The sequence below is a fragment of the Panthera onca genome, chromosome C1, assembly GCF_046562875.1.
Source record: "Panthera onca isolate mPanOnc1 chromosome C1, mPanOnc1 haplotype 2, whole genome shotgun sequence".
Lineage (NCBI taxonomy): Eukaryota > Metazoa > Chordata > Mammalia > Carnivora > Felidae > Panthera > Panthera onca.
Window position 1 is genome coordinate 17,189,098 of NC_138346.1, and position 22,306 is coordinate 17,211,403.

Below are 22,306 nucleotides of genomic sequence, written 5' to 3' on the forward strand. Positions count from 1 at the left end.
TATAAATTATAGGATAAGTAAGTGCAGAAGCTTTTATGTGCAACTCCAGACTCATAACATCACTGGTTGTGTCAAAACACGTAAGTGGCCAATAAAAAATTCAATCTGTCATCTAGATATTATGTCTATCAGCATGCCAAACATCTGGATTTGGGGGACGTACTTGGTGAGGAAAGGGATTTTTATTTCACCTGAATGTTTAACTTTGCTTGTGCACCGTAATCGAGTGGATTATGAAACTGAACAATTTCCAGGTCTCAGCAAATCCATCTTATTTTTAAACCTGTTTTACCTGCTTACTTTTAGTTAGCAGGTATCTATTCCGAATTAATCAAAATTAGGTTTCTCGTCTTTCAGTTTCCTCCTACATCTGTGGAAGGAAAACCGAATGATTCTCTGCTCTCCTTCCCATCCCACGGATGGTTATATTGGATGGAATAGCCATGCTTTTTCTTTATGGTATCTCAAGATATCCGTTCTTCCTGTCTTCCTTCTTGATTTTCCTACTTCTATCCTCCTTCTCTCCATCAAATATGTTACTGAGCACTTACCACGTGGAGGCTTGTTTTCCCACATCTAATAGCATGCTGGAAATGGCCTGTCCTCAAGTTGCTTATGTTATAGTAGAGAAATCGTGGAATAGAGATAGGAGAAGGACAAGGTTCCAGAGTAATGCAGGTGGCAGAGTGGTTTTATCTCCTTACAATAGGAGAGAAGGTCAGAGAAGGCTTTGCAGAGCAAGTGATGTCTCTAATGAGCCTTGAAGGGACCAGTAGGGTTGAGTTGGAAAAAGGATAGTGGATGACGTTTATTCCAGGCAGTGACCCAGGGTACAACGGGACTCAGAGCAGGAGGGTGTGAGAAAGACCCCCATCAGCTTAACAGAACAGTGGGGTGGGGGATATCAGGCTTTGGGGATGAGTCCAATAAAGGCTAAAAAGATACATTGAAAAGAGATACTCTGTGCTTTATTCTCTTGGCAAGTAGCGCTAGCATTTTGCAGAAGAGTGACAAAGTCAGCTTGGCGTTTTATGAAGTTGTCTTTGGGGGCCATGTAAAGGCCACCTGACGAAAAAGAGGAGATGAGAAGCAGGAGGAAGGGCACTTGGGTGTCAGTAAGATTCACGCGAAAACATGACTGCTGTAGCATTTTAATTTAATTTCAAGCCAGTTACCCAATGTCTTCATTTGTATAAACCATATTAAATGCGTGTCCATAAGTCCACAACAGAACACTTAATTTGCCCCAGAAATTTATACATTTTGCAGTTAAACACCACCCTGCCATTCTTTGAGATGCAGCTTTATAAAGGCAGGCCTTTCCCCGGGGTTATTTTAACTCACATTATTTTTGTGACATGTATGCGTTTACGAAAAGAAAAAGACTATTTAAATTTGCCCAGAGACAGTTTCACTACACAGGAGAAGGAGTCTGTTAATTCTTATTGGAGAGTATTTGTAGGTTTGCCTGGTGAGGCCTATTTAAACCAGATAGACTTCCGACCGTGGGCAATGACAAGTCTGCATTTTAAATTCATTTTTTAAACAGTAACATTCTGCAAATGTTTACTGAGTTCCAACTATGTGCCAGGCACCAAGACTGCAGAAGAGCAGCTTATGCAGGGTCCTGTGGTAGGAAAGCAGATGCTGCAATCCATTCAGGCTGCTGTAACAGAATACCGTAGATGGGGTGGCTTAAGGAATTGTAGCTTATTTCTCGCAGTTCTGGAGGCTGGAAGACCATGATCAAGGGACTGGTAGATTTCATTTCCTGGTAAGAGCCTGCTCCCTGGCTCACAGACAGCTGTCTTCTCGCGGGGGAGGGGCAGAGAGGGAGACACAGAATCCAAAGCAGGCTCCCGGCTCTGGGATCTCAGCCCACAACCCCACGCAGGGCTCGAACCCACGGGCCACGAGATCATGACCTGCGCTGAAGTCGGACGCTCAACCCACGGAGCCACCCAGGCGCCCCAAAGACCTCTGTGATTTAGAATGAACTATATATGAGACTGTCTCTACCGGATGAAACTCCATGCATGTAGTCTCCTTTCATTCCCTCCATCCCTAAGGAAATTGTAAACATTTCAAGTTCAAAACAAAGCAACACAGCTCAGTGGAAGGCCCGCCAGACCTGGGATTGGGGAGACATGGCTAGGGTAACGTCAATTTCCTCATTCGTAAAATGGGGAGTAATCTCCCCTAGCCTGTGGGCTTGTTGTCAAGATAAAATAAAGCGCCTGGCACCTAGCAGGGCCAGGGGTTGACTGTTAGATCACCGGCCCTGGTGTCCTTTTGAATCATCTGAATGATCTGTCAGGGTGGGCGGCATCCTGCAGTAGAGCCCGGGGGCCCGGCTCCCCCATGCTCTCCAGCAGGGCTTGTGGGGCTTACTCACACCCATGGCTGCCCGCCTGTCCTGCCCTGGAGCTGTTTACAGGTGTCACTTCTCAATTTTTCTCTCCCTTCACCTGTTGGCATTTGCACATTCCCGCACTGCAGTATACAGAAGATATAGTAATAGTTGCCATCTAAGTAAGAAAAAAAAAAGATGAAATCGAACCCAAATCCAGCTCTGACAACACGAGATATGGCCCTTATTTCAACGTGTGGCCCTTTGTAGGCTGGTGGGCTATGTTCAGCTTTTGGAGGCTCTGATTTCTGCTCTTGGATGAACTCATGCATCATTTTTTCATCTACCTGTCGAGGTAATGGTTCTCTCCCCGGCAATGCTAAACTTTGACCTCAGGCTTTCTAGGCTTCTAAGTACCCTTGCTGATGTCTGAGTGGCACCAGGCCCTGTGGCTTGGATGTTGAAATGCTCATTTTGGACTTGCTGACCAACCGCTACAATAACATTCTGGCCTCACACCTAGTATTCATCGTGACATTTCTTCATTCTATTCTGAAATGTAGGTCCAGAAAGTCTTTCTGTCTTTTTCTTTCTCTTCAGTCTCCAGCGTTACCTTTAATCTCTGCGTGCTCCAGGGGACAGCTGGCCTTTACACCAGGTTTATGGGTAAGAAAGAATTACTTCCAGATCGGGTGTTATTTGAAAGGCAGGTACGCACGCACACACACACACACATACACAAAAACCAAAGTTTATTTTCCTTAACTTTTTATTTATTGTTTTCCTTATTTATGACTTTGTGTACTTAGGTGCTTACTGAGCAATTTCTTGCCTCCTCTATCAGACTCATTTCTCTTCTCCCAAGTGTGGTGCAATATACCTTACATTTACTTGACAGCAGAAGTTTTTTATTTGGTACTTTTAAATATTCTAGAATCTCCACAGTCCATTATTTACAGATTATGCTTTCAAGAAGGGGGTTGAAAACAGACGTTGGTGCTGTAATATCTATTTTCTGAGAAAGTCAATGGAAGGGTAGTACTATTTTTTTTTAACATTTATTTATCTTTGAGAGAGACAGACAGAGTGTGATCAGGGGAGAGGCAGAGAGAGAGGGAGACACAGAATCTGAAGCAGGCTCGTCTCTGAGCTGTCACACAGAGCCCGATGCGGGGCTCGAACTCACAAACCTTGAGATCAAGACCTGATGCCTAACCGACTGAGCCACCCAGGCGCCCCAGAAGAGTAGTACTCTTGAAAGATAATCTAGGTAATTCTTGCCAGATCTGATGGATGTAAACAGTACAATGGTGGAACTTGCATGCCATGATTATTCAAAAAATCCTGCTTGGCATTTTCAGTGAAAAGAGTTCCTTTCCTATCATACTTTTACAAAATCAGAGTGATATCTGTCTGGCATCTACCACATTAATGGAAATGTTTGCCAAGTAAATTATCTTCTCTTTAACTCTCTACAACCTTGTTTTTTTTTTCCAAAAAGAGCTCTCTTTGTACCACTTTTAAATAAACCTACAATCCAATGGGTAGAGCTAACATATATATAAGCAAAATGTAGTATTTAACATTGGAGTCACTAATTTTATGGAAATACACATTGTGTTTAGAACATCAACTTTTTTGGGCCTTCCTTAACACTAATTTAACATTTTCAAATATTTGAAATATTATAACTAATATATTTTAAAAAGGAAAAAATACATTTGGAAAGAAGGGAGGAAAAGAGCATAGGAAAAAGGGGAGAAGAACAAGCAAGAAAGAAGAAAAGAAAATTTACTCAGTGCAGGATAGGAGAGTTACAAATATAGAAAGGTGGATTAGGATATACCTTGTGATATATAGTTATATATTTATGTATATTATGCAAATATATGCTTAAATATTTATATATTAAGCTTATATAAATATATGCTTATATGTTTATATATATTATACTTATAAATATGTGCTTATATTTATAAGTATAAATATATGCTTATGTTTATATATATTATACTTATATAAATATATGCTTATATTTATATATATATATACATATTATATATATATATATATAAATGCAGATATATACGAAAATAAAGAGGCAAATTTGTGCATTTTTCCAACTCTGTCTGCTGAGAATGCCTGGAAGAAATGTCATACCAGAACACGATCCACAAAAAGATACCAGGACTCTTTTGAGGAAAGCGCATTTAGGAACTGCGGGAAATGGGCCTGGAACTTACTTTTGACCCAGAAGGAAGAAAGTCTTCAAAGAATGAAGAAGATAAATAAATATACACGTGTGCGCGTGCACACGCACACACACACACACACGCACACACACGAGACAGCTTGAGGGCACATCCAGATCTTGGATAATTTGCACATAAAAATAAATGATGATATGAAGTGTATTATAAACCATTGATTAAAATAGGAATCCATGAGTCCATAATAACATAATTAAATAAATTAACAAATGAACCTATAAATGGAAGAGATGGAACCCTTTTCCTACAGCAGAATATTCCAGTTCACCATTAGGGAAGGGGATGATGAAGCCAGAACTAATCTCCATTAGAATGGTAAAACCAATGGACAAAAGTTTAAGAAGACACCTGGGTACCTTAATCAAAGGTTCAGAGTTAATATCGGCAACAAACCGGCATTACCAGGATACAACATTGTTTCTATGGTGTTCCTGCCTTTTTGATGCATGATTTGAATTTAACCATGAAGAACAACAGACAAATCCAAATTGAGGGATATTCTGTAAACTAATTGGTTTTCACTATTTAAAAATATCACGGCCAAGGAGGACAAAAAGGGCTGATGGATTATTTGTTCTCTGGAAATAACCACTGAAATATTTAACGATGAAGGGGAAGGGAAATGATATCTTCAACTTATTTTCAAATGGTCTACATGCATACACACACACACACACACACACACACACACACACAGAGAAGGAAAGAAGATAAAGTGAAAGAGAACATGGCAAGATGAGGGGGTTAAGTTTATTGTAAATAATGGGTAAATATGGGTATATGGGTCTATAGAAATTCCTTTTACTATTCCTGTAACTTGTCTGTGAGTCTGAAATTATATAAAAATAAAGAGATATTTTTAAAAGTTCTAGATGAAAAAGAAAAAAAAAATCACCCAACACGAAGACATTCCTTCTCTTAAAAAATATCAGCAGCCCGGTTAGAACTAAGAAGTGATATTCCAGATGTGTTAAGCAGTAAGTTCAATGTCTGGCTGCAAAAATATTTAACTTCTAGTGTGTAATAGCCCCCAACTGAGGTTGAGACAAGTTGCTTTTACCAAACACGCTGACATTTCTAAACTCAAGAATTTGTATGTTTGAGACAAACCAGCCTCATATATAATTTCTTTTATTTATGAGACCTGTTCAAGTCTAGGTAGTCTATAATATCAAGACTACTCTACTGGTAAATGCTTGGCATTGTTTAGATTTAATCAAGGTCTTTCTGTCTCAGATCCTTCACACGATATTCCCTTTGGAAAAGTAATACTGTGCAGAGCAAAACTGCTATGCTCTGATGCCTAACAGAAGGAGATCAGGGGCATTTGTTTTTTTGGAGAATGTCCTCATCATTGTCACAAGTTGAGACAAGTCATGTGATGTGCCTACTACATTCCTTAAGGTCCACAAATATCAGATTGAAGATATAGCAGTCCAAATTAGAATGTGGCACTTTCAGACGTAAGTGACAAAAATGAGAGGCATATATCAGGCCAAAGCAAGAAGAAAATGTACAGCCATCCATTTGAGCAGTGGAGACAAAAGCTGTGGAATGTGTAACACATTGGCAGTTTTTCCTAGTTTGGAGGAATAAAAAGCAACTTGTGTTGTTAGGAGTGCCTTGATACTTACTACTAAGTTTAGCTCAAGAGATACAGTTTTGCATTCATCTTTCTTCATTTTTTTATACCAGTGCATGGATTTTCACTGCAGTCACATAAAACATATTGGGAGTTCAGTTTCTATGGAATAAAATTCCTAAAACTTAGAAATATTCTACATATTCTTAGGGTATTATCAACATTGATAATTCTCAAAGTGTGTGGTGCTTTGCTGTTTCCAAAGCTTTTGCAAACTTCATGTGTTACTTTGTATCTAGTTTTTTTTTTTTTTTTTTTTGTGCTAGACATTGTGAGATTAGCCCTGTTGTATATGGTTGTGGTTTGTTTTCCTTTTGAATGAATGTGATACAATTTATATACCTATTCTGCTGCATTTCGGATGTTTCTACTTTGAGGCTTTTCTGCCTGCCCTTGGGTGAACATATGAAGGTATTTCTTAAGTAGCTGGTGTTGACGCAAACAAATCTTTTAGAATGTCTAAAAAACAAAAACAAAAACAAAAAAAAAAAAAGAAAGAGGAAGGAAGAGAGTTTTACTGCAGTTCAAGTTAGGACAGCTGCTCTGGGTGTATAATTTTCATAAGGAAGAGAACGCTCTAGTAAGGAAACACTTGACGTAGTGTTACATTTTTTACATGAAAAGTTACAAATTATTAGACAACATTTCAGAAAGTTGCAGCCCTTAAGTTTCTAGTATATGCAGAGCTGTTTGACTTTAATATTATGGGAACCAGGGAAGTTTCTTCCTTTTTCCTATTGTGTGTGTGTGTGTGTGTGTGTGTGTGTGTGTGTGTGTTCCAAATGCTCTTCTTTTGGTTACTTTCATTAATGAAGCCGATGTACAACGTGTGCTTGGGGCAGAAATTGAGCCCATGTTTTGACATTCTGCCGGGTCATTTTGACCTTGGTAAATGTTGAAGTATAGCTTCCCTCCGAGCCCGGGAACGGGACCCACACACATTAAAACTTGAAACTGTTCTTGGGGTGCCTGGGTGGCTCCGTTGGTTGAGCAACTGATTTCGGCTCAGGTCATGATCTTGCAGTTCACGGGTTGGAGCCCCGTGTCTGGTTCTGTGCTGACAGCTCAGAGCCTGGAGCCTGTTTTGGATTCTGTGTGTGTGTGTGTGTGTTTCTCTCTGCCCTTCCCCGCTTGTGTGCTCGCTCTCTCTCTCTCTCTCAAATAAATAAACATTGAAAAAGAATTATTTGTTTAAAAGTATCAGAGAGCCACTGAAACAACAGAAACCAGAAAGGCTAAGATTCCAGAGGGGGGAGAAGGCAGAAAATGCGAGTGTATCATGCGTGGCTGCTTTTGTTCCCAGAGGAACTGAAGGTTCTTGGTGTGGACAAGAGGTTGAGGATCCAGGATCTGTCCTGGGAAGAGAACTGGGAAATGACAAACAAGGAAGACGTTCTGTGGTTCTCTAAAGATGGAAAGACAAAAGTGGGGACTGGAAGGGCGGCCAACACACGGTCACGTTCTCCCTCAACGCCTTTGCTAAATTCTGGAGTCGTGTGAGATGGGTCCCAGTCACCTGATCCGGAGGGCTCTGTGCCAAACACACAGGCAGCCAGAGGTTGGCTGAGCCTTAACTTTGCAAAAATGGCCTCAAATGGCTTCTTGACTGAAGAGAAATAATAAGCCTGCACCTTTGCTGACTAGTAGAGGGGAAGGGTGGCTTATTCCAAAGATAGTAATCTCATATGAAATAGCAAATACTTTCATAAGCAATTGTTCTGTTCGAATTCTTACTTTTATCTATTTTGTCCATCTTTTTTGTAATTTCCTTGAAAATATGAATAGCTATTTAATGTCCTGTCTGCTACCTCGAACATCTGCACCACCCGAGCCCGTTTTATTGTCCTTGTTCCCCTTAGTTTCAGTCACATTATCCTATCTCTTGATTGGCCTGGACATTTTTTTTTTATTGAATATTGAACACAGATCTCTGATCTCCTGAAATTTGCATTTCGCCATCTATTTTATTGAAGTGGTTCATTTAAATCAATTTCAGGTCGAGGTCTGAGCACCCGGCATCCAGTTCATTTGTGACTCCGTTGCCTTTTGGTTTGGGGGTGCTATTTATTGTTATTTACTGTGATTTCCATTGAATGGCAAGTATTGTTTATGGCGAGTATGATAGAGTCTGCATGATGCTTTCCCTGCGGTGAAGAGTGACCCCATCCTGCAGCTAGGTAAGGGGAGTTTCCCTCAATCCGACCAGAAAATGTGGGACCCAACCGAGGTTTGGAGTCTAGTCAAGTCTTGGTCTACTTTTCACCTCCAGTTCCTGGAGGAGAGCTTGCCAACAGTCCCGACTGAAAGACTGGAGTGCTTTCTAGAACCTCTTTTCCTTGGCAGTCCTAAATTCCAGTTTTTGTTTACCCAAATGCTGTGAGATTGCCAAAAACTCCCTTCTCCTCTTCAGCTGCTTTTTACTTAGCTTCTTAACCTCTGACACCGCTCAATAAGGAATTGGCAAATGCTGAATGGGGTGTACGAAGAATGTCAGGCTCATTTCTCTATGCTTCTTTATCTTCCGTGATCTTGTTTCCTCAAACCCTTGACACCTCATTGGCCTGAACTCCAGTTTTTGTCTTCCGGCCCTGTGATATTTTCAAAAGCTCCACTGCCCTCTCTGCCTCCTGGCAGCCATCTTCTGCCTGGCTTCAAAATCACTTCCATCGAAGATGAACAAATGCCCCAAAAGGAAAAAGAAGGATGTGTACGTTCAGCTTATCTTAATGGCTATCATTTCTTCCTGGGATCTTAGCCCCCAAATCCTAGGCACGTTTCCAATGTCTCCACACAGATTTGATTTACCTATCCTACCTGACTTTTCCAGTTATCCTTGGTGCTATATGGGTTTGTTATAAGCTTGCCAGTCATGGCCAGAAACACAAGTCCCTTCACATTTGTGTTTTATTAATCCTAAGTTAAATATCGTACCTGCATTTTACAAATGAGGTAAGATTTTATTTATGTGTTTCTTTCTTTATTTCAAAGTTTATGTATTTATTTATTGAGAGAGCGAGAGACAGCATGAGCAGGAGAGAGGCAGAGAGAGAGAGGGGAGAGAGAGGCTCCTAAGCAGGCTCAGCACTGTCAGAGCAGAGCCTGACATGGGTCTTGAACTCACAAAGCGTGAGGTCAAGACCTGAGCCGAAACCAAGAGTCAGACCCTTAACCAACTCAGCCACGCAGGTGCCGTAAATGAGGTAAAAATTCTAATGAATATATGTGGTTTACCCCCAGTTAGCAAATGGTAGATCTTGAATCCTGAGTTCCAATTCCAAGTTCAGGGCTCTATGCTCCATCATAGTGGCCCTTATTCTCTTAACTAAACTAACATCCGATCAGTTGATGAGTATATTGTCTGAGATGGTCATAAAGGGAAAGGATACTTCTTCACTGTCACACGCCTAGTTTTTTGTATGCTAATGAAATACACACATATGTATGTTATTTTTCTTTTTTTCAACTGGACCATAATTCTTCTGGTCTGACACTCAACTGAAGTAAGTGATCATATTACTAATTCATTCTCCATATATTTCATAGATTTAAACTTCATGTCAATTAAAACTTCTTCAAAACCAATGCAAACACATTCATAACAACCTGACTTTTAGAAGTATATGCATTTTGTAGATTCTAATAAGTCTTAACATGTAATTTTAGGTTAGTTTTCAGTAATATAATAAAAAATAATGATTGATCACCTGAATGAACTATCATTGCTTCCCCCATACTTATATACAACATGTTCTATAGAAGACATATATCATCCTCATTTTATAAAGGAGAGAGCCAAAGCTTAGACATCTGTTAAAAATTTGCTTAAGAGTAGGGGCACCTGGTTGGCTCAGGCGGTTGAGTGTCCAACTTGGGCTCAGGTCATGATCTCGCAGTTTGTGAGTTTGAGCCCCGCGTCGGGCTCTGTGCTGATGGCTCAGAGCTGGGAGCCTGCTTCAGATTCTGTGTCTCCCTCTCTCTCTGCCCCTCCCCTGCTCATACTCTGTCTCTCTCTGTCTCTCAAAAATGAATAAACATTAAATTTTTTTTTTTAATTTGCTTAAGAGCAGATATTTGTGAATACGATCAAGTTTAGGTCTGAACCACAAAGCCTAATCTGGAGCCCACATCACTAAATACATGTAACTCTATCCCCACACCCAGGGTAGAATACTCTTACTTCTTTTTTTGAAATTTTAATGTCTATTGTTTGCCTACTTTTATCGATGGTGAAAGAAAGTGTTTATACAGCTGAGCGAATTGAGTGTGTATGTATTATAGTTGCCCTGGTAGATATACAAAAGTGACAGAAACTTCCAATTTAGTTGGTAAGTGAGAACGCCAGCCTAAGAAATGCCCGCTGCAAAGTGTCACTAAGAGCTGACTGACACAGATAAGAGACTTACGAATTTGGACAGTGGGAGGGCTGTGAGCCTATTCTTGGCAATAACTGCCCGGAGGAGGACAGCTCTGGGAGCTCATCTTGAAGGTCAGGGTCTAGAGCAGGGAAGACAAGAGCAAAGCAACTCGGGCAAAGGAACTTCAGAGGCCCAAATGTCCATGGCGTCTAGTCATTAATGCATGGGCATCCAAAGTCTTTTTACTGGGGGTACCTGGGTGGCTCAGTCGGTTGAACACCTGACTCTTGACTTTGGCTCAGGTCATGATCTCAGAGGCCTGGGATCAAATCCCACATCGGGCTCCATGCTGAGTGTGGACCCTGCTTAAGATTCTCTCTCTCTGGGGCGCCTGGGTGGCTCAGTTGGTTAAGCGGCCGACTTTGGCTCAGGTCATGATCTCGCGGTCTGTGAGTTCGAGCCCCGCGTTGGGCTCTGTGCTGACCGCTCAGAGCCTGGAGCCTGTTTCAATTCTGTGTCTCCCTCTCTCTGACCCTCCCCGGTTCATGCTCTGTCTCTCTCTGTGTCAAAAATAAATAAACGTTAAAAAAAAAAAAAAAGATTCTCTCTCTCTCTCTCTCTCTCTCTCCCTCTCAGCCCCTTTCCCCCACTCGTGCTCTCTTTTTCTTGCTCTCTCTAAAATCCAGATGGAAGAGTCTTCTTGTTGTTCTCCTTTATGAACTTAATATCTTTGAAAAAATTTAACATTTTATTATATGTACCTTTTAAAGAGAAAAACTAGGCAGAGCTGTTCCTGCAGTATAACTGGAATAGGATAACCGATGCAATATTCTGCCCACCGACATTGTCCCCTTGCTGGTGTTTGTATCCATCCACTTGTTTGAGTTCTCAGTAGCTCTAATAAATGCAGTTATCTTTGAAATGGGTGTGGCTCAAGATACTGTCATATGTTAACGGTTTACTTATTTATTTATTTTATTTTTTTCAGAACTTACTTAAATGACTTGCTCCGTTTTTTCCCCCTTTTTTAAAATGTTTATTCTTGAGAGAGAGCATGCACACCAGTGGCGGAGGGGCAGAGAGAGGGGGACAGAGGATCCAGAGCAGGCTCCATGCTGACAGCAGAGAGCCTGATGAGGGGTTCGAACTCATGGGCTGTGAGATCATGACCTGAGCCAACACAGGACGCATAACTGACTGAGCCACCCAGACGCCCCGATTAACAGTTTATTTTGAGCTAATTAATGTATTCTCTCCTTACTTTGTCTGAAAGTGGGAGTTGTGTACTGGGTTAGCGATTGGTTCAGCACAACAGGACTTGGTCAGTGACTGCCAACTCCTACATTTTTTTGCCCCCGCTTCTAATTCAGGGCCAGCCAGGGAAAGCCAAATATACTTCCCAAACCGATCATTAAAAGCCCTGCTTTTAGAGAGGCTGCCTCCAGATTCCTCCTGCTAACAACCTTCAATAAGAGCATACTAGCATCTTCCTTTTTTTTTTACCCTAAAACTTACCATATTCCCCTTACCGCATCACCCCACAAGTAATGGTGGCTGACTCCTCAGCTGTAGCACAGTCTGAATAAATAGAATCTATTTGTTCTAATTTGGAGACGGGAGGTGGTCTCAGTTTATTTCCATACATGCTACTGGAGGGCAAATAAAATTTTGTTTAATTAAAAAAAAATTTAATGTTTATTTATTTTGAGAGACATTCAGACAGACAGAATGCGAGTGGGGGAGGGGCAGAGAGAGAGAGAGAGAGACAGAGAGAGACAGAGAATCTGAAGCAGGCTCCAGGCTCTGAGCCATCAGCACAGGGGCTTGAACTCATGAGCTGTGAGATCATGACTTGAGCCCAAGTTGGACGCTCAACCTACTGAGCCACCCAGGAGCTCCATTTTTTTAATGTTTTATTTATTTTTGAGAGACAGAGAGAGAGAGAGAGAGAGAGAGATTGAGTGGGGGAAGTGCAGAGAGAGAGAGGGATCCCACAGAATCCTAAGCAGGCTCCAGGCTCTGAGCTGTCAGCACAGAGTCCGACATGGGGCCGGAACCCACAAACCGTAAGATCGTGACCTGAGCCAAAGTCAGCCGCTCAACAGACTGAGCAACCTAGGCGCCCTGCAAACAAAATGTTTATTGAGACTTTCAGGTCTCAAGTACTCGGTCCTCTGCGAGGGTGTTGAAAGACTAGAAATAGTCCCTGGCCTTGTGAATGGGACTGACAGTCTAGTAGGAGAGACACAATAACACCTCCTCCCCACAAAAGTTAAAATAAAATAGATGCATAAATTGATAAAATGACATAAGATAGTCACAAACTGTGCTCATGAAACAAAGGGGCTGTTTTGAAGGAGAGGGGAGTAACTTCTCAAGTTGATATGGGCAGATCTCCCTAAAGATGCAGAATGAGAGAGACTGGCCTAGAAGAGAATTTGCGAGGCAGAGGTAGGGATGAGCTAGAACGGACTGTGTAGAGTGCTCTGGGCGTGAGGGAACATTCTGAAGCAAGTATTCTTCCATTTTACAGATGGGAAAAGTGAGGCTCAGAGTGAAAGAGTTGTCCAGAGTTTCACAGCCTGTGACTGGCAGTGAGAGAGAGTGTCTATCTCAGTTTCTCCTACATCCCTGCCCGCCAGGGCTTCTAGGACAGCTGGCCTAGGTGTAGGTTATTTGAATGAAGGAGTAAGGAGAGGGGGGAAAGTATTAATGGAAGGCAGAGTCTGAATTTGCAGCATAGAAAGGATTTTTGAGTTGGACACGTCGGGAAATAAGATAAACTTAAAAAAAAAAGTGAGGGGCGCCTGGGTGGCTCAGTTGGTTAAGTGTTGGACTTTGGCTCAGGTCATGATCTCCCAATTTATGGGTTCGAGCCCCACGTGGGCTCTGTGCTGTCAGCACAGACCCTGGAGCCTGTTTCGGATTCTGTGTCTCCCTCTCTCACTCTGCCCCTCTGCCACTCCTCTCTCTCTCTCTCTCTCTCTCTCTCTGTCTCTCTCTCTCTAAAATAAATAATAAACATTAAAAAAAAAGTGTTGGCAGGATCCATTAAGGGAGCAAACAAAAAGTTTTGAGAGGATTGGTAGATTCCGTGGCAGATGTATCCTCCAGGGTCCCTCACTGCAGACAGTCCTTCCACTCTATTTAGGGAGCTGGCTGTTTTTGGTTTTCCTTAGTTTGTTTCTGGAATTGGAGCCTGTATCATTTATTTAACCTTCCTCTTCTCCCCTCTCTACCGCCTAAACAAGAAGAAAAAGAAAAAGACACATGATACAAGTTCCCTCTCTCTTGTTTTACCTTGGTGTCATGTCTGGGACAAATCCACGCGTGGAGAATGGCTTGGTTGTCCGTTAAGGGCCTGGTGCTGCCTGCTGGTTCCCCAGGTAGCCCTTTCCATCAGTCCGATGCTTCCACGTCACCTGTGACTCAGAAACCCAGGTCCCCAAACACCTCCTTGGCTGAGAGTCCGCACTAAGAATATAGCGCTCAGTCCACGCTGAAAGTGACCATGATGCTCATCAAAACGTGCTGTGTCTGCCAGGATCTTCCGGTGCCGCTCTGATTGTTGTGTTGCTGTCATTTTATGATTTCTTAGGGATTCGGTGACTCACTGATCTCAAGGTTTTTGTGACCGTCGTGTCTCCTGAAAATTATAGATACTTAGTGGGACCTGTTTAAGCATCGCCACGAAGCTTCAGGAGGAAGCATGCCGCCCTTTCTCTGTTTGGAAGGGCTGAGCATCAACCGTCACCAGAGCTCCCAGAAGTGGCCCCTGATGCAACCGAGGAGTTTGGGAGACAAGCTGGAGGGTCCCATCACTCCACACGTAAAGAATACACACAAGAACAACGTTTCTCCGATGTGTTGTCACATGGGTGAGACTCTGGAGATGTCAGACTCAGGCTCTGGAGATGTGAGTGTGGGTGGAGAGAGAAGGTAGGACTTGAGGCTGAAAAGAACACAGCTTTCCTCTGGGTGGAACACCACAGCTTTCATGTGGTCATCCTACCTTGTGTTACGTGAAGGGAAGCAGAAATGAAATTATGGTGGGACTGATGATTATATTGCCTGTGTACAGTTCCGTTTATGAGCTGTTCATCTCTAGCCAAGTCCCATCGCATTAGGTAATGATACTATTGCCTCCCTCCAGAAGGTAGAGTTTAAGAAAATAATCTCCAAGTACTTTGAAATATTAATTCTGCAAAGAATTCGCTCCGATGGGTGTGCAACAATGCAAATGCTTCTTGGCATTCCTCACTGGGAATCAGAAGAGGTGAGAAAAGCTTGGTCCATTTAGATTTCAGAGTTAATGCAACTCCTGGGAGTATTAAAACCCGAGGCATAGCTTCAGACGTGGAATTGCCGGCCGCCATAATTTCTTTGTCTTGGATGAAAGCCTGCAAAATCAGAGGATTCCTCCCATTTTATAAGCTGGGAAATCCAAGTCCTAAGGGTTAAACATTTTGACCAAGTTCAAAAAATTAAATGGCATCTTTTTATATATGCAACAAAATTGGACAAAATCTATAGCTTGATTATTGTGCCTTGTAAACTTTTTAGTTTTTCCTCTAAGAACTGTGGAACCAGTAGTTCTATCGGCTTCCTGCTTTACCTTGGAAATCACAATGACAGTCACATTTCCAAGGAAAACAGGTTTCAGTGGCACATCCCTTACTCCAGACTTTAAATGTCAAGCGCTCTCTACATTTAACTACCGAGTCCTATTGTGTAAAGCTGGAGGAGACATATATTTTTACCTGCACAGACTCTCCTCTTTCTTTTGTGGTAACAAAAGGCCTCCCTTTTCCTTTTACAAGTCCCCCCCTCCATTTCCCAGTGGGACTCAACGTTCTCACAGATGATTAATAACTGTTCCAGGCCCCGTGACAGAGTTAGTGGGTCAAGGTAGGCATGTGATACGACCAAGATAAGGCCAATCAAAGTATTTTGGAAGAATCATTTTGGATGCTCAAATAAGGGAGATGTTCTCTCCTCTGACATGAGAGCTCAGGGGTATTTGAGTCTATTTCTTTTTTTTTCACCACATGGAGGGATCCTACTTGACAATAAAGCCAACTCACAGGAAGTGGGATAATGGAAAGAAAGAGACAGAGAGGATGGAGAGAAGGAGGAAGGTGATGAAGAGGAGAAGAGGGAGACGTCCTCATGACACTGTGTATTTTACAATCCAGCCAGTTGAAACCACTTTATATATCTATGTATCTATCAATCATATATTTATTTAATTTTTAGGATAATTTGAGTTGGGCTTGTTAATGTAAATAAATGTGTCCTGAGTCACATAACAGACAAATATATGGGTCAATTCTCAGAATATCATATCTTAAATAGCATGTGTTGAATGTATATGATTCATATAACGTGATGTTATATATGTTCTGTAATAGTAAACACTATGACACCTATCATTTATATAGTAGACACTCAATAAAGATGTGTTGAATGAATGAATAGAGCCTAGAGGGTGCAGATGATTGTTATAAATTTCTTCAAAGTCCAGGAACGGAGCTAAGAAAGGTCCCCCTGTGAAATAGAAACTACTAAAAACCAGCTCACAATGTGTACAATACAATGCAATGTCGAATCGCTAATATCACACACCCGAAACTAATATTACACTGTATGTTAACTAATGAATTTGAATAAAAACTCAAGAAAAATAAATCACATAGGTAAGAAATAAAAAAATACAAGGCTCACCAAGATATGTTTTGAAAGTATAGTTGATCTATTTTTAATTTTTTGAGGAACCTCCACACTGTTTTCCAGAGCGGCTGCACCAGTTTGCATTCCCACCAACAGTGCAAGAGGGTTCCCATTTCTCCACATCCTCGCCAGCATCTATAGTCTCCTGATTTGTTCATTTTAGCCACTCTGACTGGCGTGCGGTGATATCTCAGTATGGTTTTGATTTGTATTTCCCTGATGAGGAGTGATGCTGAGCATCTTTTCATGTGCCTGTTGGCCATCTGGATGTCTTCTTTAGAGAAGTGTCTATTCATGCCTTCTGCCCATTTCTTCACTGGATTATATGTTTTTCAGGTGTGGAGTTTGGTGAGTTCTTTATAGATTTTGGATACTAGCCCTTTGTCTGATATGTCATTTGCAAATATCTTTTCCCATTCCGCCGGTTGCCTTTTAGTTTTGTTGATTGTTTCCTTTGCAGTGCAGAAGCTTTTTATCTTCATGAGGTCCCAATGGTTCATTTTTGCTTTCAATTTCCTTGCCTCTGGAGATGTGTTAAGTAAGAAATTGCTGCGGCTGAGGTCAGAGAGGTTTTTTCCTGCTTTCTCCTCTAGGATTTTGATGGTTTCCTGTCTCACATTCAGATCCTTTATCCATTTTGAGTTTATTTTGTGAATGGTGTAGTTTCATTCTTCTGCATGGTGCCATCCAGTTCTCCCAGCACCATTTGTTAAAGACACTGTCTTTTTTCCATTGGATACCCTATGACCCAGCAATAGCACTGCTAGGAATTTACCCAAGGGATACAGGAGTGCTGATGCATAGGGGCACTTGTACCCCAATGTTCATAGCAGCACTGTCAACAATAGCCAAATTATGGAAAGAGCCTAAATGTCCATCAACTGACAAATGGATAAAGAAATTGTGGTTTATATACACAATGGAATACTACTTGGCAGTGAGAAAGAATGAAATATGGCCTTTTGTAGCAACATGGATGGAACTGGAGAGTGTGATGCTAAGTGAAATAAGTCATACAGAGAAAGACAAGTACCATATGTTTTCACTCTTATGTGGATCCTGAGAAACTTAACAGAAGACCATGGGGGAGGGGAAGGGAAAAAAAAGTTAGAGAAGGAGGGACCCAAACCAGAAGAGAGTCTTGAAAACTGAGAATAAACTGAGGGTTGATGGGGGGTGGGAGGGGGGGGGAAGGTGGGTGATGGGCATCGAGGAAGGCCCCCTTTGGGCTGAGCACTGGGTGTTGTATGGAAACCAATATGACAATAAACTTCATATTAAAAATATAATTTTCAAACCCAATAACAGCAATGATTTTACAAATTAAAAAAAAAAAAACCTCAAGTATAGTTGATTCGACGAGGTCATCTACTGAATCCAATTAAACAGATAGGATATTTTGCAAAAACTCTTAGCAGCTCTACTGGACTATAACATGACGAAGAAAGCTCCTGTCTTACAACAAAAGAGCAATGAGCTAAATGAAGTTGAGTCAGCCGTAGGAAGTGCTAATGTGTTTCCATTCTACTTGGCTAAGGTTGGAAAGACCAATCCAGCCAGTGTTCTCAGGAATACAGGTGTGTGTCCAAATCCTTTAACTCTAATTCTGTACTTTCAAGCAATCTTTGGCAGATATATGAGTTTAATTAGGGCCAGCTTCATGGGCACGCGACCCGTGCAGTTATACAAGGTCTTTGCTCTTAGAAGAGCCTGGCGCTTCGTTTAATGCCCTGCCATTGCTGTCTTGAAATTCTTAATCATTCTGAGCAAAGGGGTCCTATATTTTCATTTTGTAATGGGCCCTCCCCGTTATGTAGCCAGTCCTGAGTCTAATTTGTGGTTATGTTTCTCATTCAAAATTAATAAAATGGGATTTTGCATTATCAATCAATCTTCAGTGGATCTGCTTGATTAAAGGCAGTTTTCCACCAAACATGAAAAGTCACAGTAAGGTTTTTCGAGTCAAATTTCTGAATCTTCCGAACTCAGAATCAGAACCCAGAATGAATGTGGCAATATTATGGACAGTTACTACTTAAAAAAGCCCTAAGAAGGTAAATCTTTAGTATCTATTTAGCCTCAAAGTATAAGTACATGTGTACCAGTTCATGATGAGTAGAGAGATAAAAATGATCCCTTCAAAAAGGCACAGCTAGAGCAAACAGATATGTTGTCTTCCATAGCTTTACATCAGTTAGTTATTGGGAGATTTGCAAATAGAGCCTATTTCTCACGCTGTTAGATTATATCGAGATTACTTCCAATCACACGCACACAAACTGTCCTAGGGAGATACTTCAGGAAATGTAACGTTTATACAGAATATTGTTGTGATTTTCTTCTACAAAATGAACTCACTGATTGAGAATCTGTATCAGAAAAACACTTTGACTCAACACCGATTAGGTTTTTACTGGCTAGCTTCTCCATAGTTTTATTCCGTACCAAAAGAAAATCAGCACGTTATTAGTTCAAGATGAGAACCTGACAACCAACTATAATCACAACTATTGAAATGCATTTTTAAAGATGTTTATGCATTATTCAGTAACCTACCTTGAATCAAACATGTAAAAGCCCAAGAAACAAAAAATATATAATATATAACCAATATTATCACCAGATGGTAGACTTTATTTGTTATCCTAATTCCATTTTACATTTAGAAAATAAATATCAGCATGAATATTTAATACATTTGCTATAACAGAGGCAAAAGGCCAATATTATTATTGTAGGAATGTGAGGCTCAGAACCATTTAACTTTAATGGCACTGTTGTTTTTATATTGCTGCACCATCTATTTTCATTGGAATAAGCTAAAACGTTAGTAGATTGTTGCCAAAAGAGTCTAAGAAGCAGCTCTGTATCTTTTCTAAAAAAGCGTGCTTAAAGTCAATATATTTGTTTAAAAACTAGATCTCCACTTTTTATGCCTTGTTTGATGATCATGCCTTCTGCTCCTTCTTTACAAGAGATTAATGAGTTCACGTATGAAAATACTTTACCTTGAGAGTTTTAAAGTAGAATACAAGCTTAAAACGAATATGCAACACAAGATTTACCTCGGATCACCTTCTAAGAGTTCATTTATTTGGCCTTATAATGTCTAAATTATTGGTGAAAATTCATTGAGTCTCAAAGTGTGAAAAGGAAGGGGGTATCAATGTATTTCACAGAGCTCTGGAAATGTGTGTTTTTGTAAAAAGATGCACGGATGCTTCAAGTGTGTTTGTTTGCCGGTGTTCTTATTTGCATTTGAAAGGAGAATTTATGCTGTGAGATGCCCGGCTCTTTTGGGGTGCCCCTAGGAAAAGATGGTTTCTGTGGAGGGTGAAGCAGTTTTAGCCATAGATTTCTAGCTCACTGGCTCCATGGCGAAGACTTTTGTTACCACGGGGTTACATTTGGGGAATCAAAAGAAACCTCAGAAATGGTATAGATTTCCCAGTTTGTTTTACCGGTTTTAATTGTAGGGTTTCAAGGGACATCAATTTCATTTGCTTGTTTTATGTGCTTCTGTTTAACCAAACATAATCATCCATTAATTCATGCAATACACAATCATTGAGTTCTTGTCCCAGAGGATGCCAGGGCTAATGGGAAGACATAACAGCACTGCTGACCAGGGTGGGAAAATCCAAAAACCATTCTGGAGAAATACGGCTTCAACAAGCTGTTGGAAACTCATGCCCACCAGAAGCACGAGTATGACATTATGTTCTACAGCACATCCGAGGACAAAATAGAATAAGTTAGTGTTCTCATTTGTCATGTGAGAACTTAAATACTTATCTCCGAGAGTTATTATAAAGATAATAAAGTCATCTATAAAAAAACAAAGCAGGCACATCAATCTAATAAATAAAGCATAGAATTCCTTGTGATTACATGCATAGAATACATATGCATATACAACAATATATATACCATATGTACTATATATAATATCATATATGGTATATAACGTATACACATTTATACACACCAATCAACAGAAAGTAAAATATTGGGCAATTTCTGAATAGCAGCATACTACAAGCTACATGTGCTTTGGAGACCTCATAATTGAAGCTCATAAAAATTTCATTCCTGCTGGGCCAATACATGCTCTTGAGAACACAATGAATTTCATGAGAGCAAAGCAACGAGTAGGTTTTCAAAACTGAGGGAACCAAGCGTTGTTTGGATTTAACCTTCGGTCCATTCTCACTCGGCCTCGTAAATAGAAGAAAGCATTTTTTGTGTGTTTGTTTCACTTGCTAATGTCCCGAGCATGGTAAATCCTCTGTAGCACCCTCAGAAAGACACTTAAATTCATCACATAATAGGGATACTAACAGAAACTTTATGCAGAAACACAGGCACCCTGAGCCAGGCCATAATATTAGCAACTGTAAATCATTCAAAGAATAGAGGAGCTGGAACGTATTTTTCCCCAGCTTGATTGGGGTTTAATTGACAAATAAAACTGTAAGCTATTTAAAGTGTGCAGTGTGACGATTTGAGATAGATACATGTGTATATATATATATATATATATATATTTACATATGCACACATTTTTTTTTTATTTTTTTAATGTTTTTTATTTATTTTTGAGACAGAGAGAGACAGAGCATGAGCAGGGGAGGGGCAGAGAGAGGGGGAGACACAGAATCTGAAGGGGGCTCCAGGCTCTGAGCTGTCAGCACAGAGCCCCAGGCGGGCTCGAACTCACGGACTGTGAGATCATGACCTGAGCTGAAGTCGGAGGCTTAAATGACTGAGCCACCCAGGCACCCCTACATACACACACATTGTAAAAGGATTCCCACCATCAAGTTAGTTAATATATCTATCACCTCACATATATACTCTTTTTTTTTTTTGGTAAGAACATTTAAGTTCTAGTTTAGGCAAATTTCAATTATATAATACCATGCTATCAATATAGTCACATTGTTATGCATTAGATCCTCAGACTTTATTCATCTTATTACTAAAAGGTTGTACCTTTTTAACATGCCCTCTCTGTTCCCTCGACCCCTCCCCCCCCATCCTGACAACTAACTTTGTGTGTGTGTGTGTGTGTGTGTGTGTGTGTTCCACAAATAAGTGATACCATGCCATATTAGTCTTTCACTGTCTGGCTTATTTCGTTTAGAGTTAATACCCTCCACGTTCATCCACATTGTTGCAAATCACAGAATTTCCTTCTCTTTTCAGGCTGATGATACTCCGTTATATACATACGCACACATCACGTTTTCCCCACCCACGCAACCATCCACAGACAACTAGGTTGTTTCCATTTCTTGGCTGCTGTGAATGACCGTGCTATGCCAATGGAACCACAGGCATCTCTTCGAGATAATGTCGTCCCCTTTGCATATATACCCAGAGATGGTAGTGCTGGGTCTTACTGTAGTTTTCTACTTTTCAATTCTTGAGAAAGCTCTGTAGTATTTTCCATAGTGGCTGCACGAGTGTAGCTACCCACCAACGGTTTACAAGGGTTCCATTCCTCTACATCCTCTTTTGTCTTCCTGATAGGAGCAATCCTAACAGGTGTGAAGTAATAGCTCATCGTGGTTTTGATTTGCATTTCCCTGATGATTTGCGATGTTGAGCACCTTTTTACATACGTGTTGTCCACGCGTGTATCTCCTTTGGAAAAATGTCTATTCATCTCCTTTGTCCATTTTTTAATTGAGTGGGTTGGATTTTCTTGCTATCGAAATGTATGTGTGTGTTTTTTTTTCTAATTTTTTAAATATTTATTTATTTTTGAGGCGGAGACAGAGCGCGAGTGGGGGAGGGGCAGAGAGAGAGAGAGGGAGACAGAATCGGAAGCAGGCTCCAGGCTCCGAGCTGTCAGCCCAGAGCCCGACCGGGGCTCCAACCCAGGAGCCTTGAGATCATGACCTGAGCTGACGTCGGACGATTAACCAACTGAGCCACCCAGGCTCCCCGAATT

At 40.9% G+C, this 22,306-nt stretch overlaps 1 long non-coding RNA gene across 1 annotated transcript in view; it reads left to right on the top strand.

Annotated features, from left to right (window-relative positions):
- Positions 1-9,668: 9,668 nt before the first annotated feature.
- LOC132673580 (uncharacterized) overlaps positions 9,669-22,306 on the top strand; it is a 30,307-nt gene continuing 17,669 nt past the window's right edge. The window contains exon 1 of the long non-coding RNA XR_009608113.3: positions 9,669-9,762. This is a non-coding gene — a long non-coding RNA (uncharacterized LOC132673580). The remainder of the gene's footprint in view (positions 9,763-22,306) is intronic.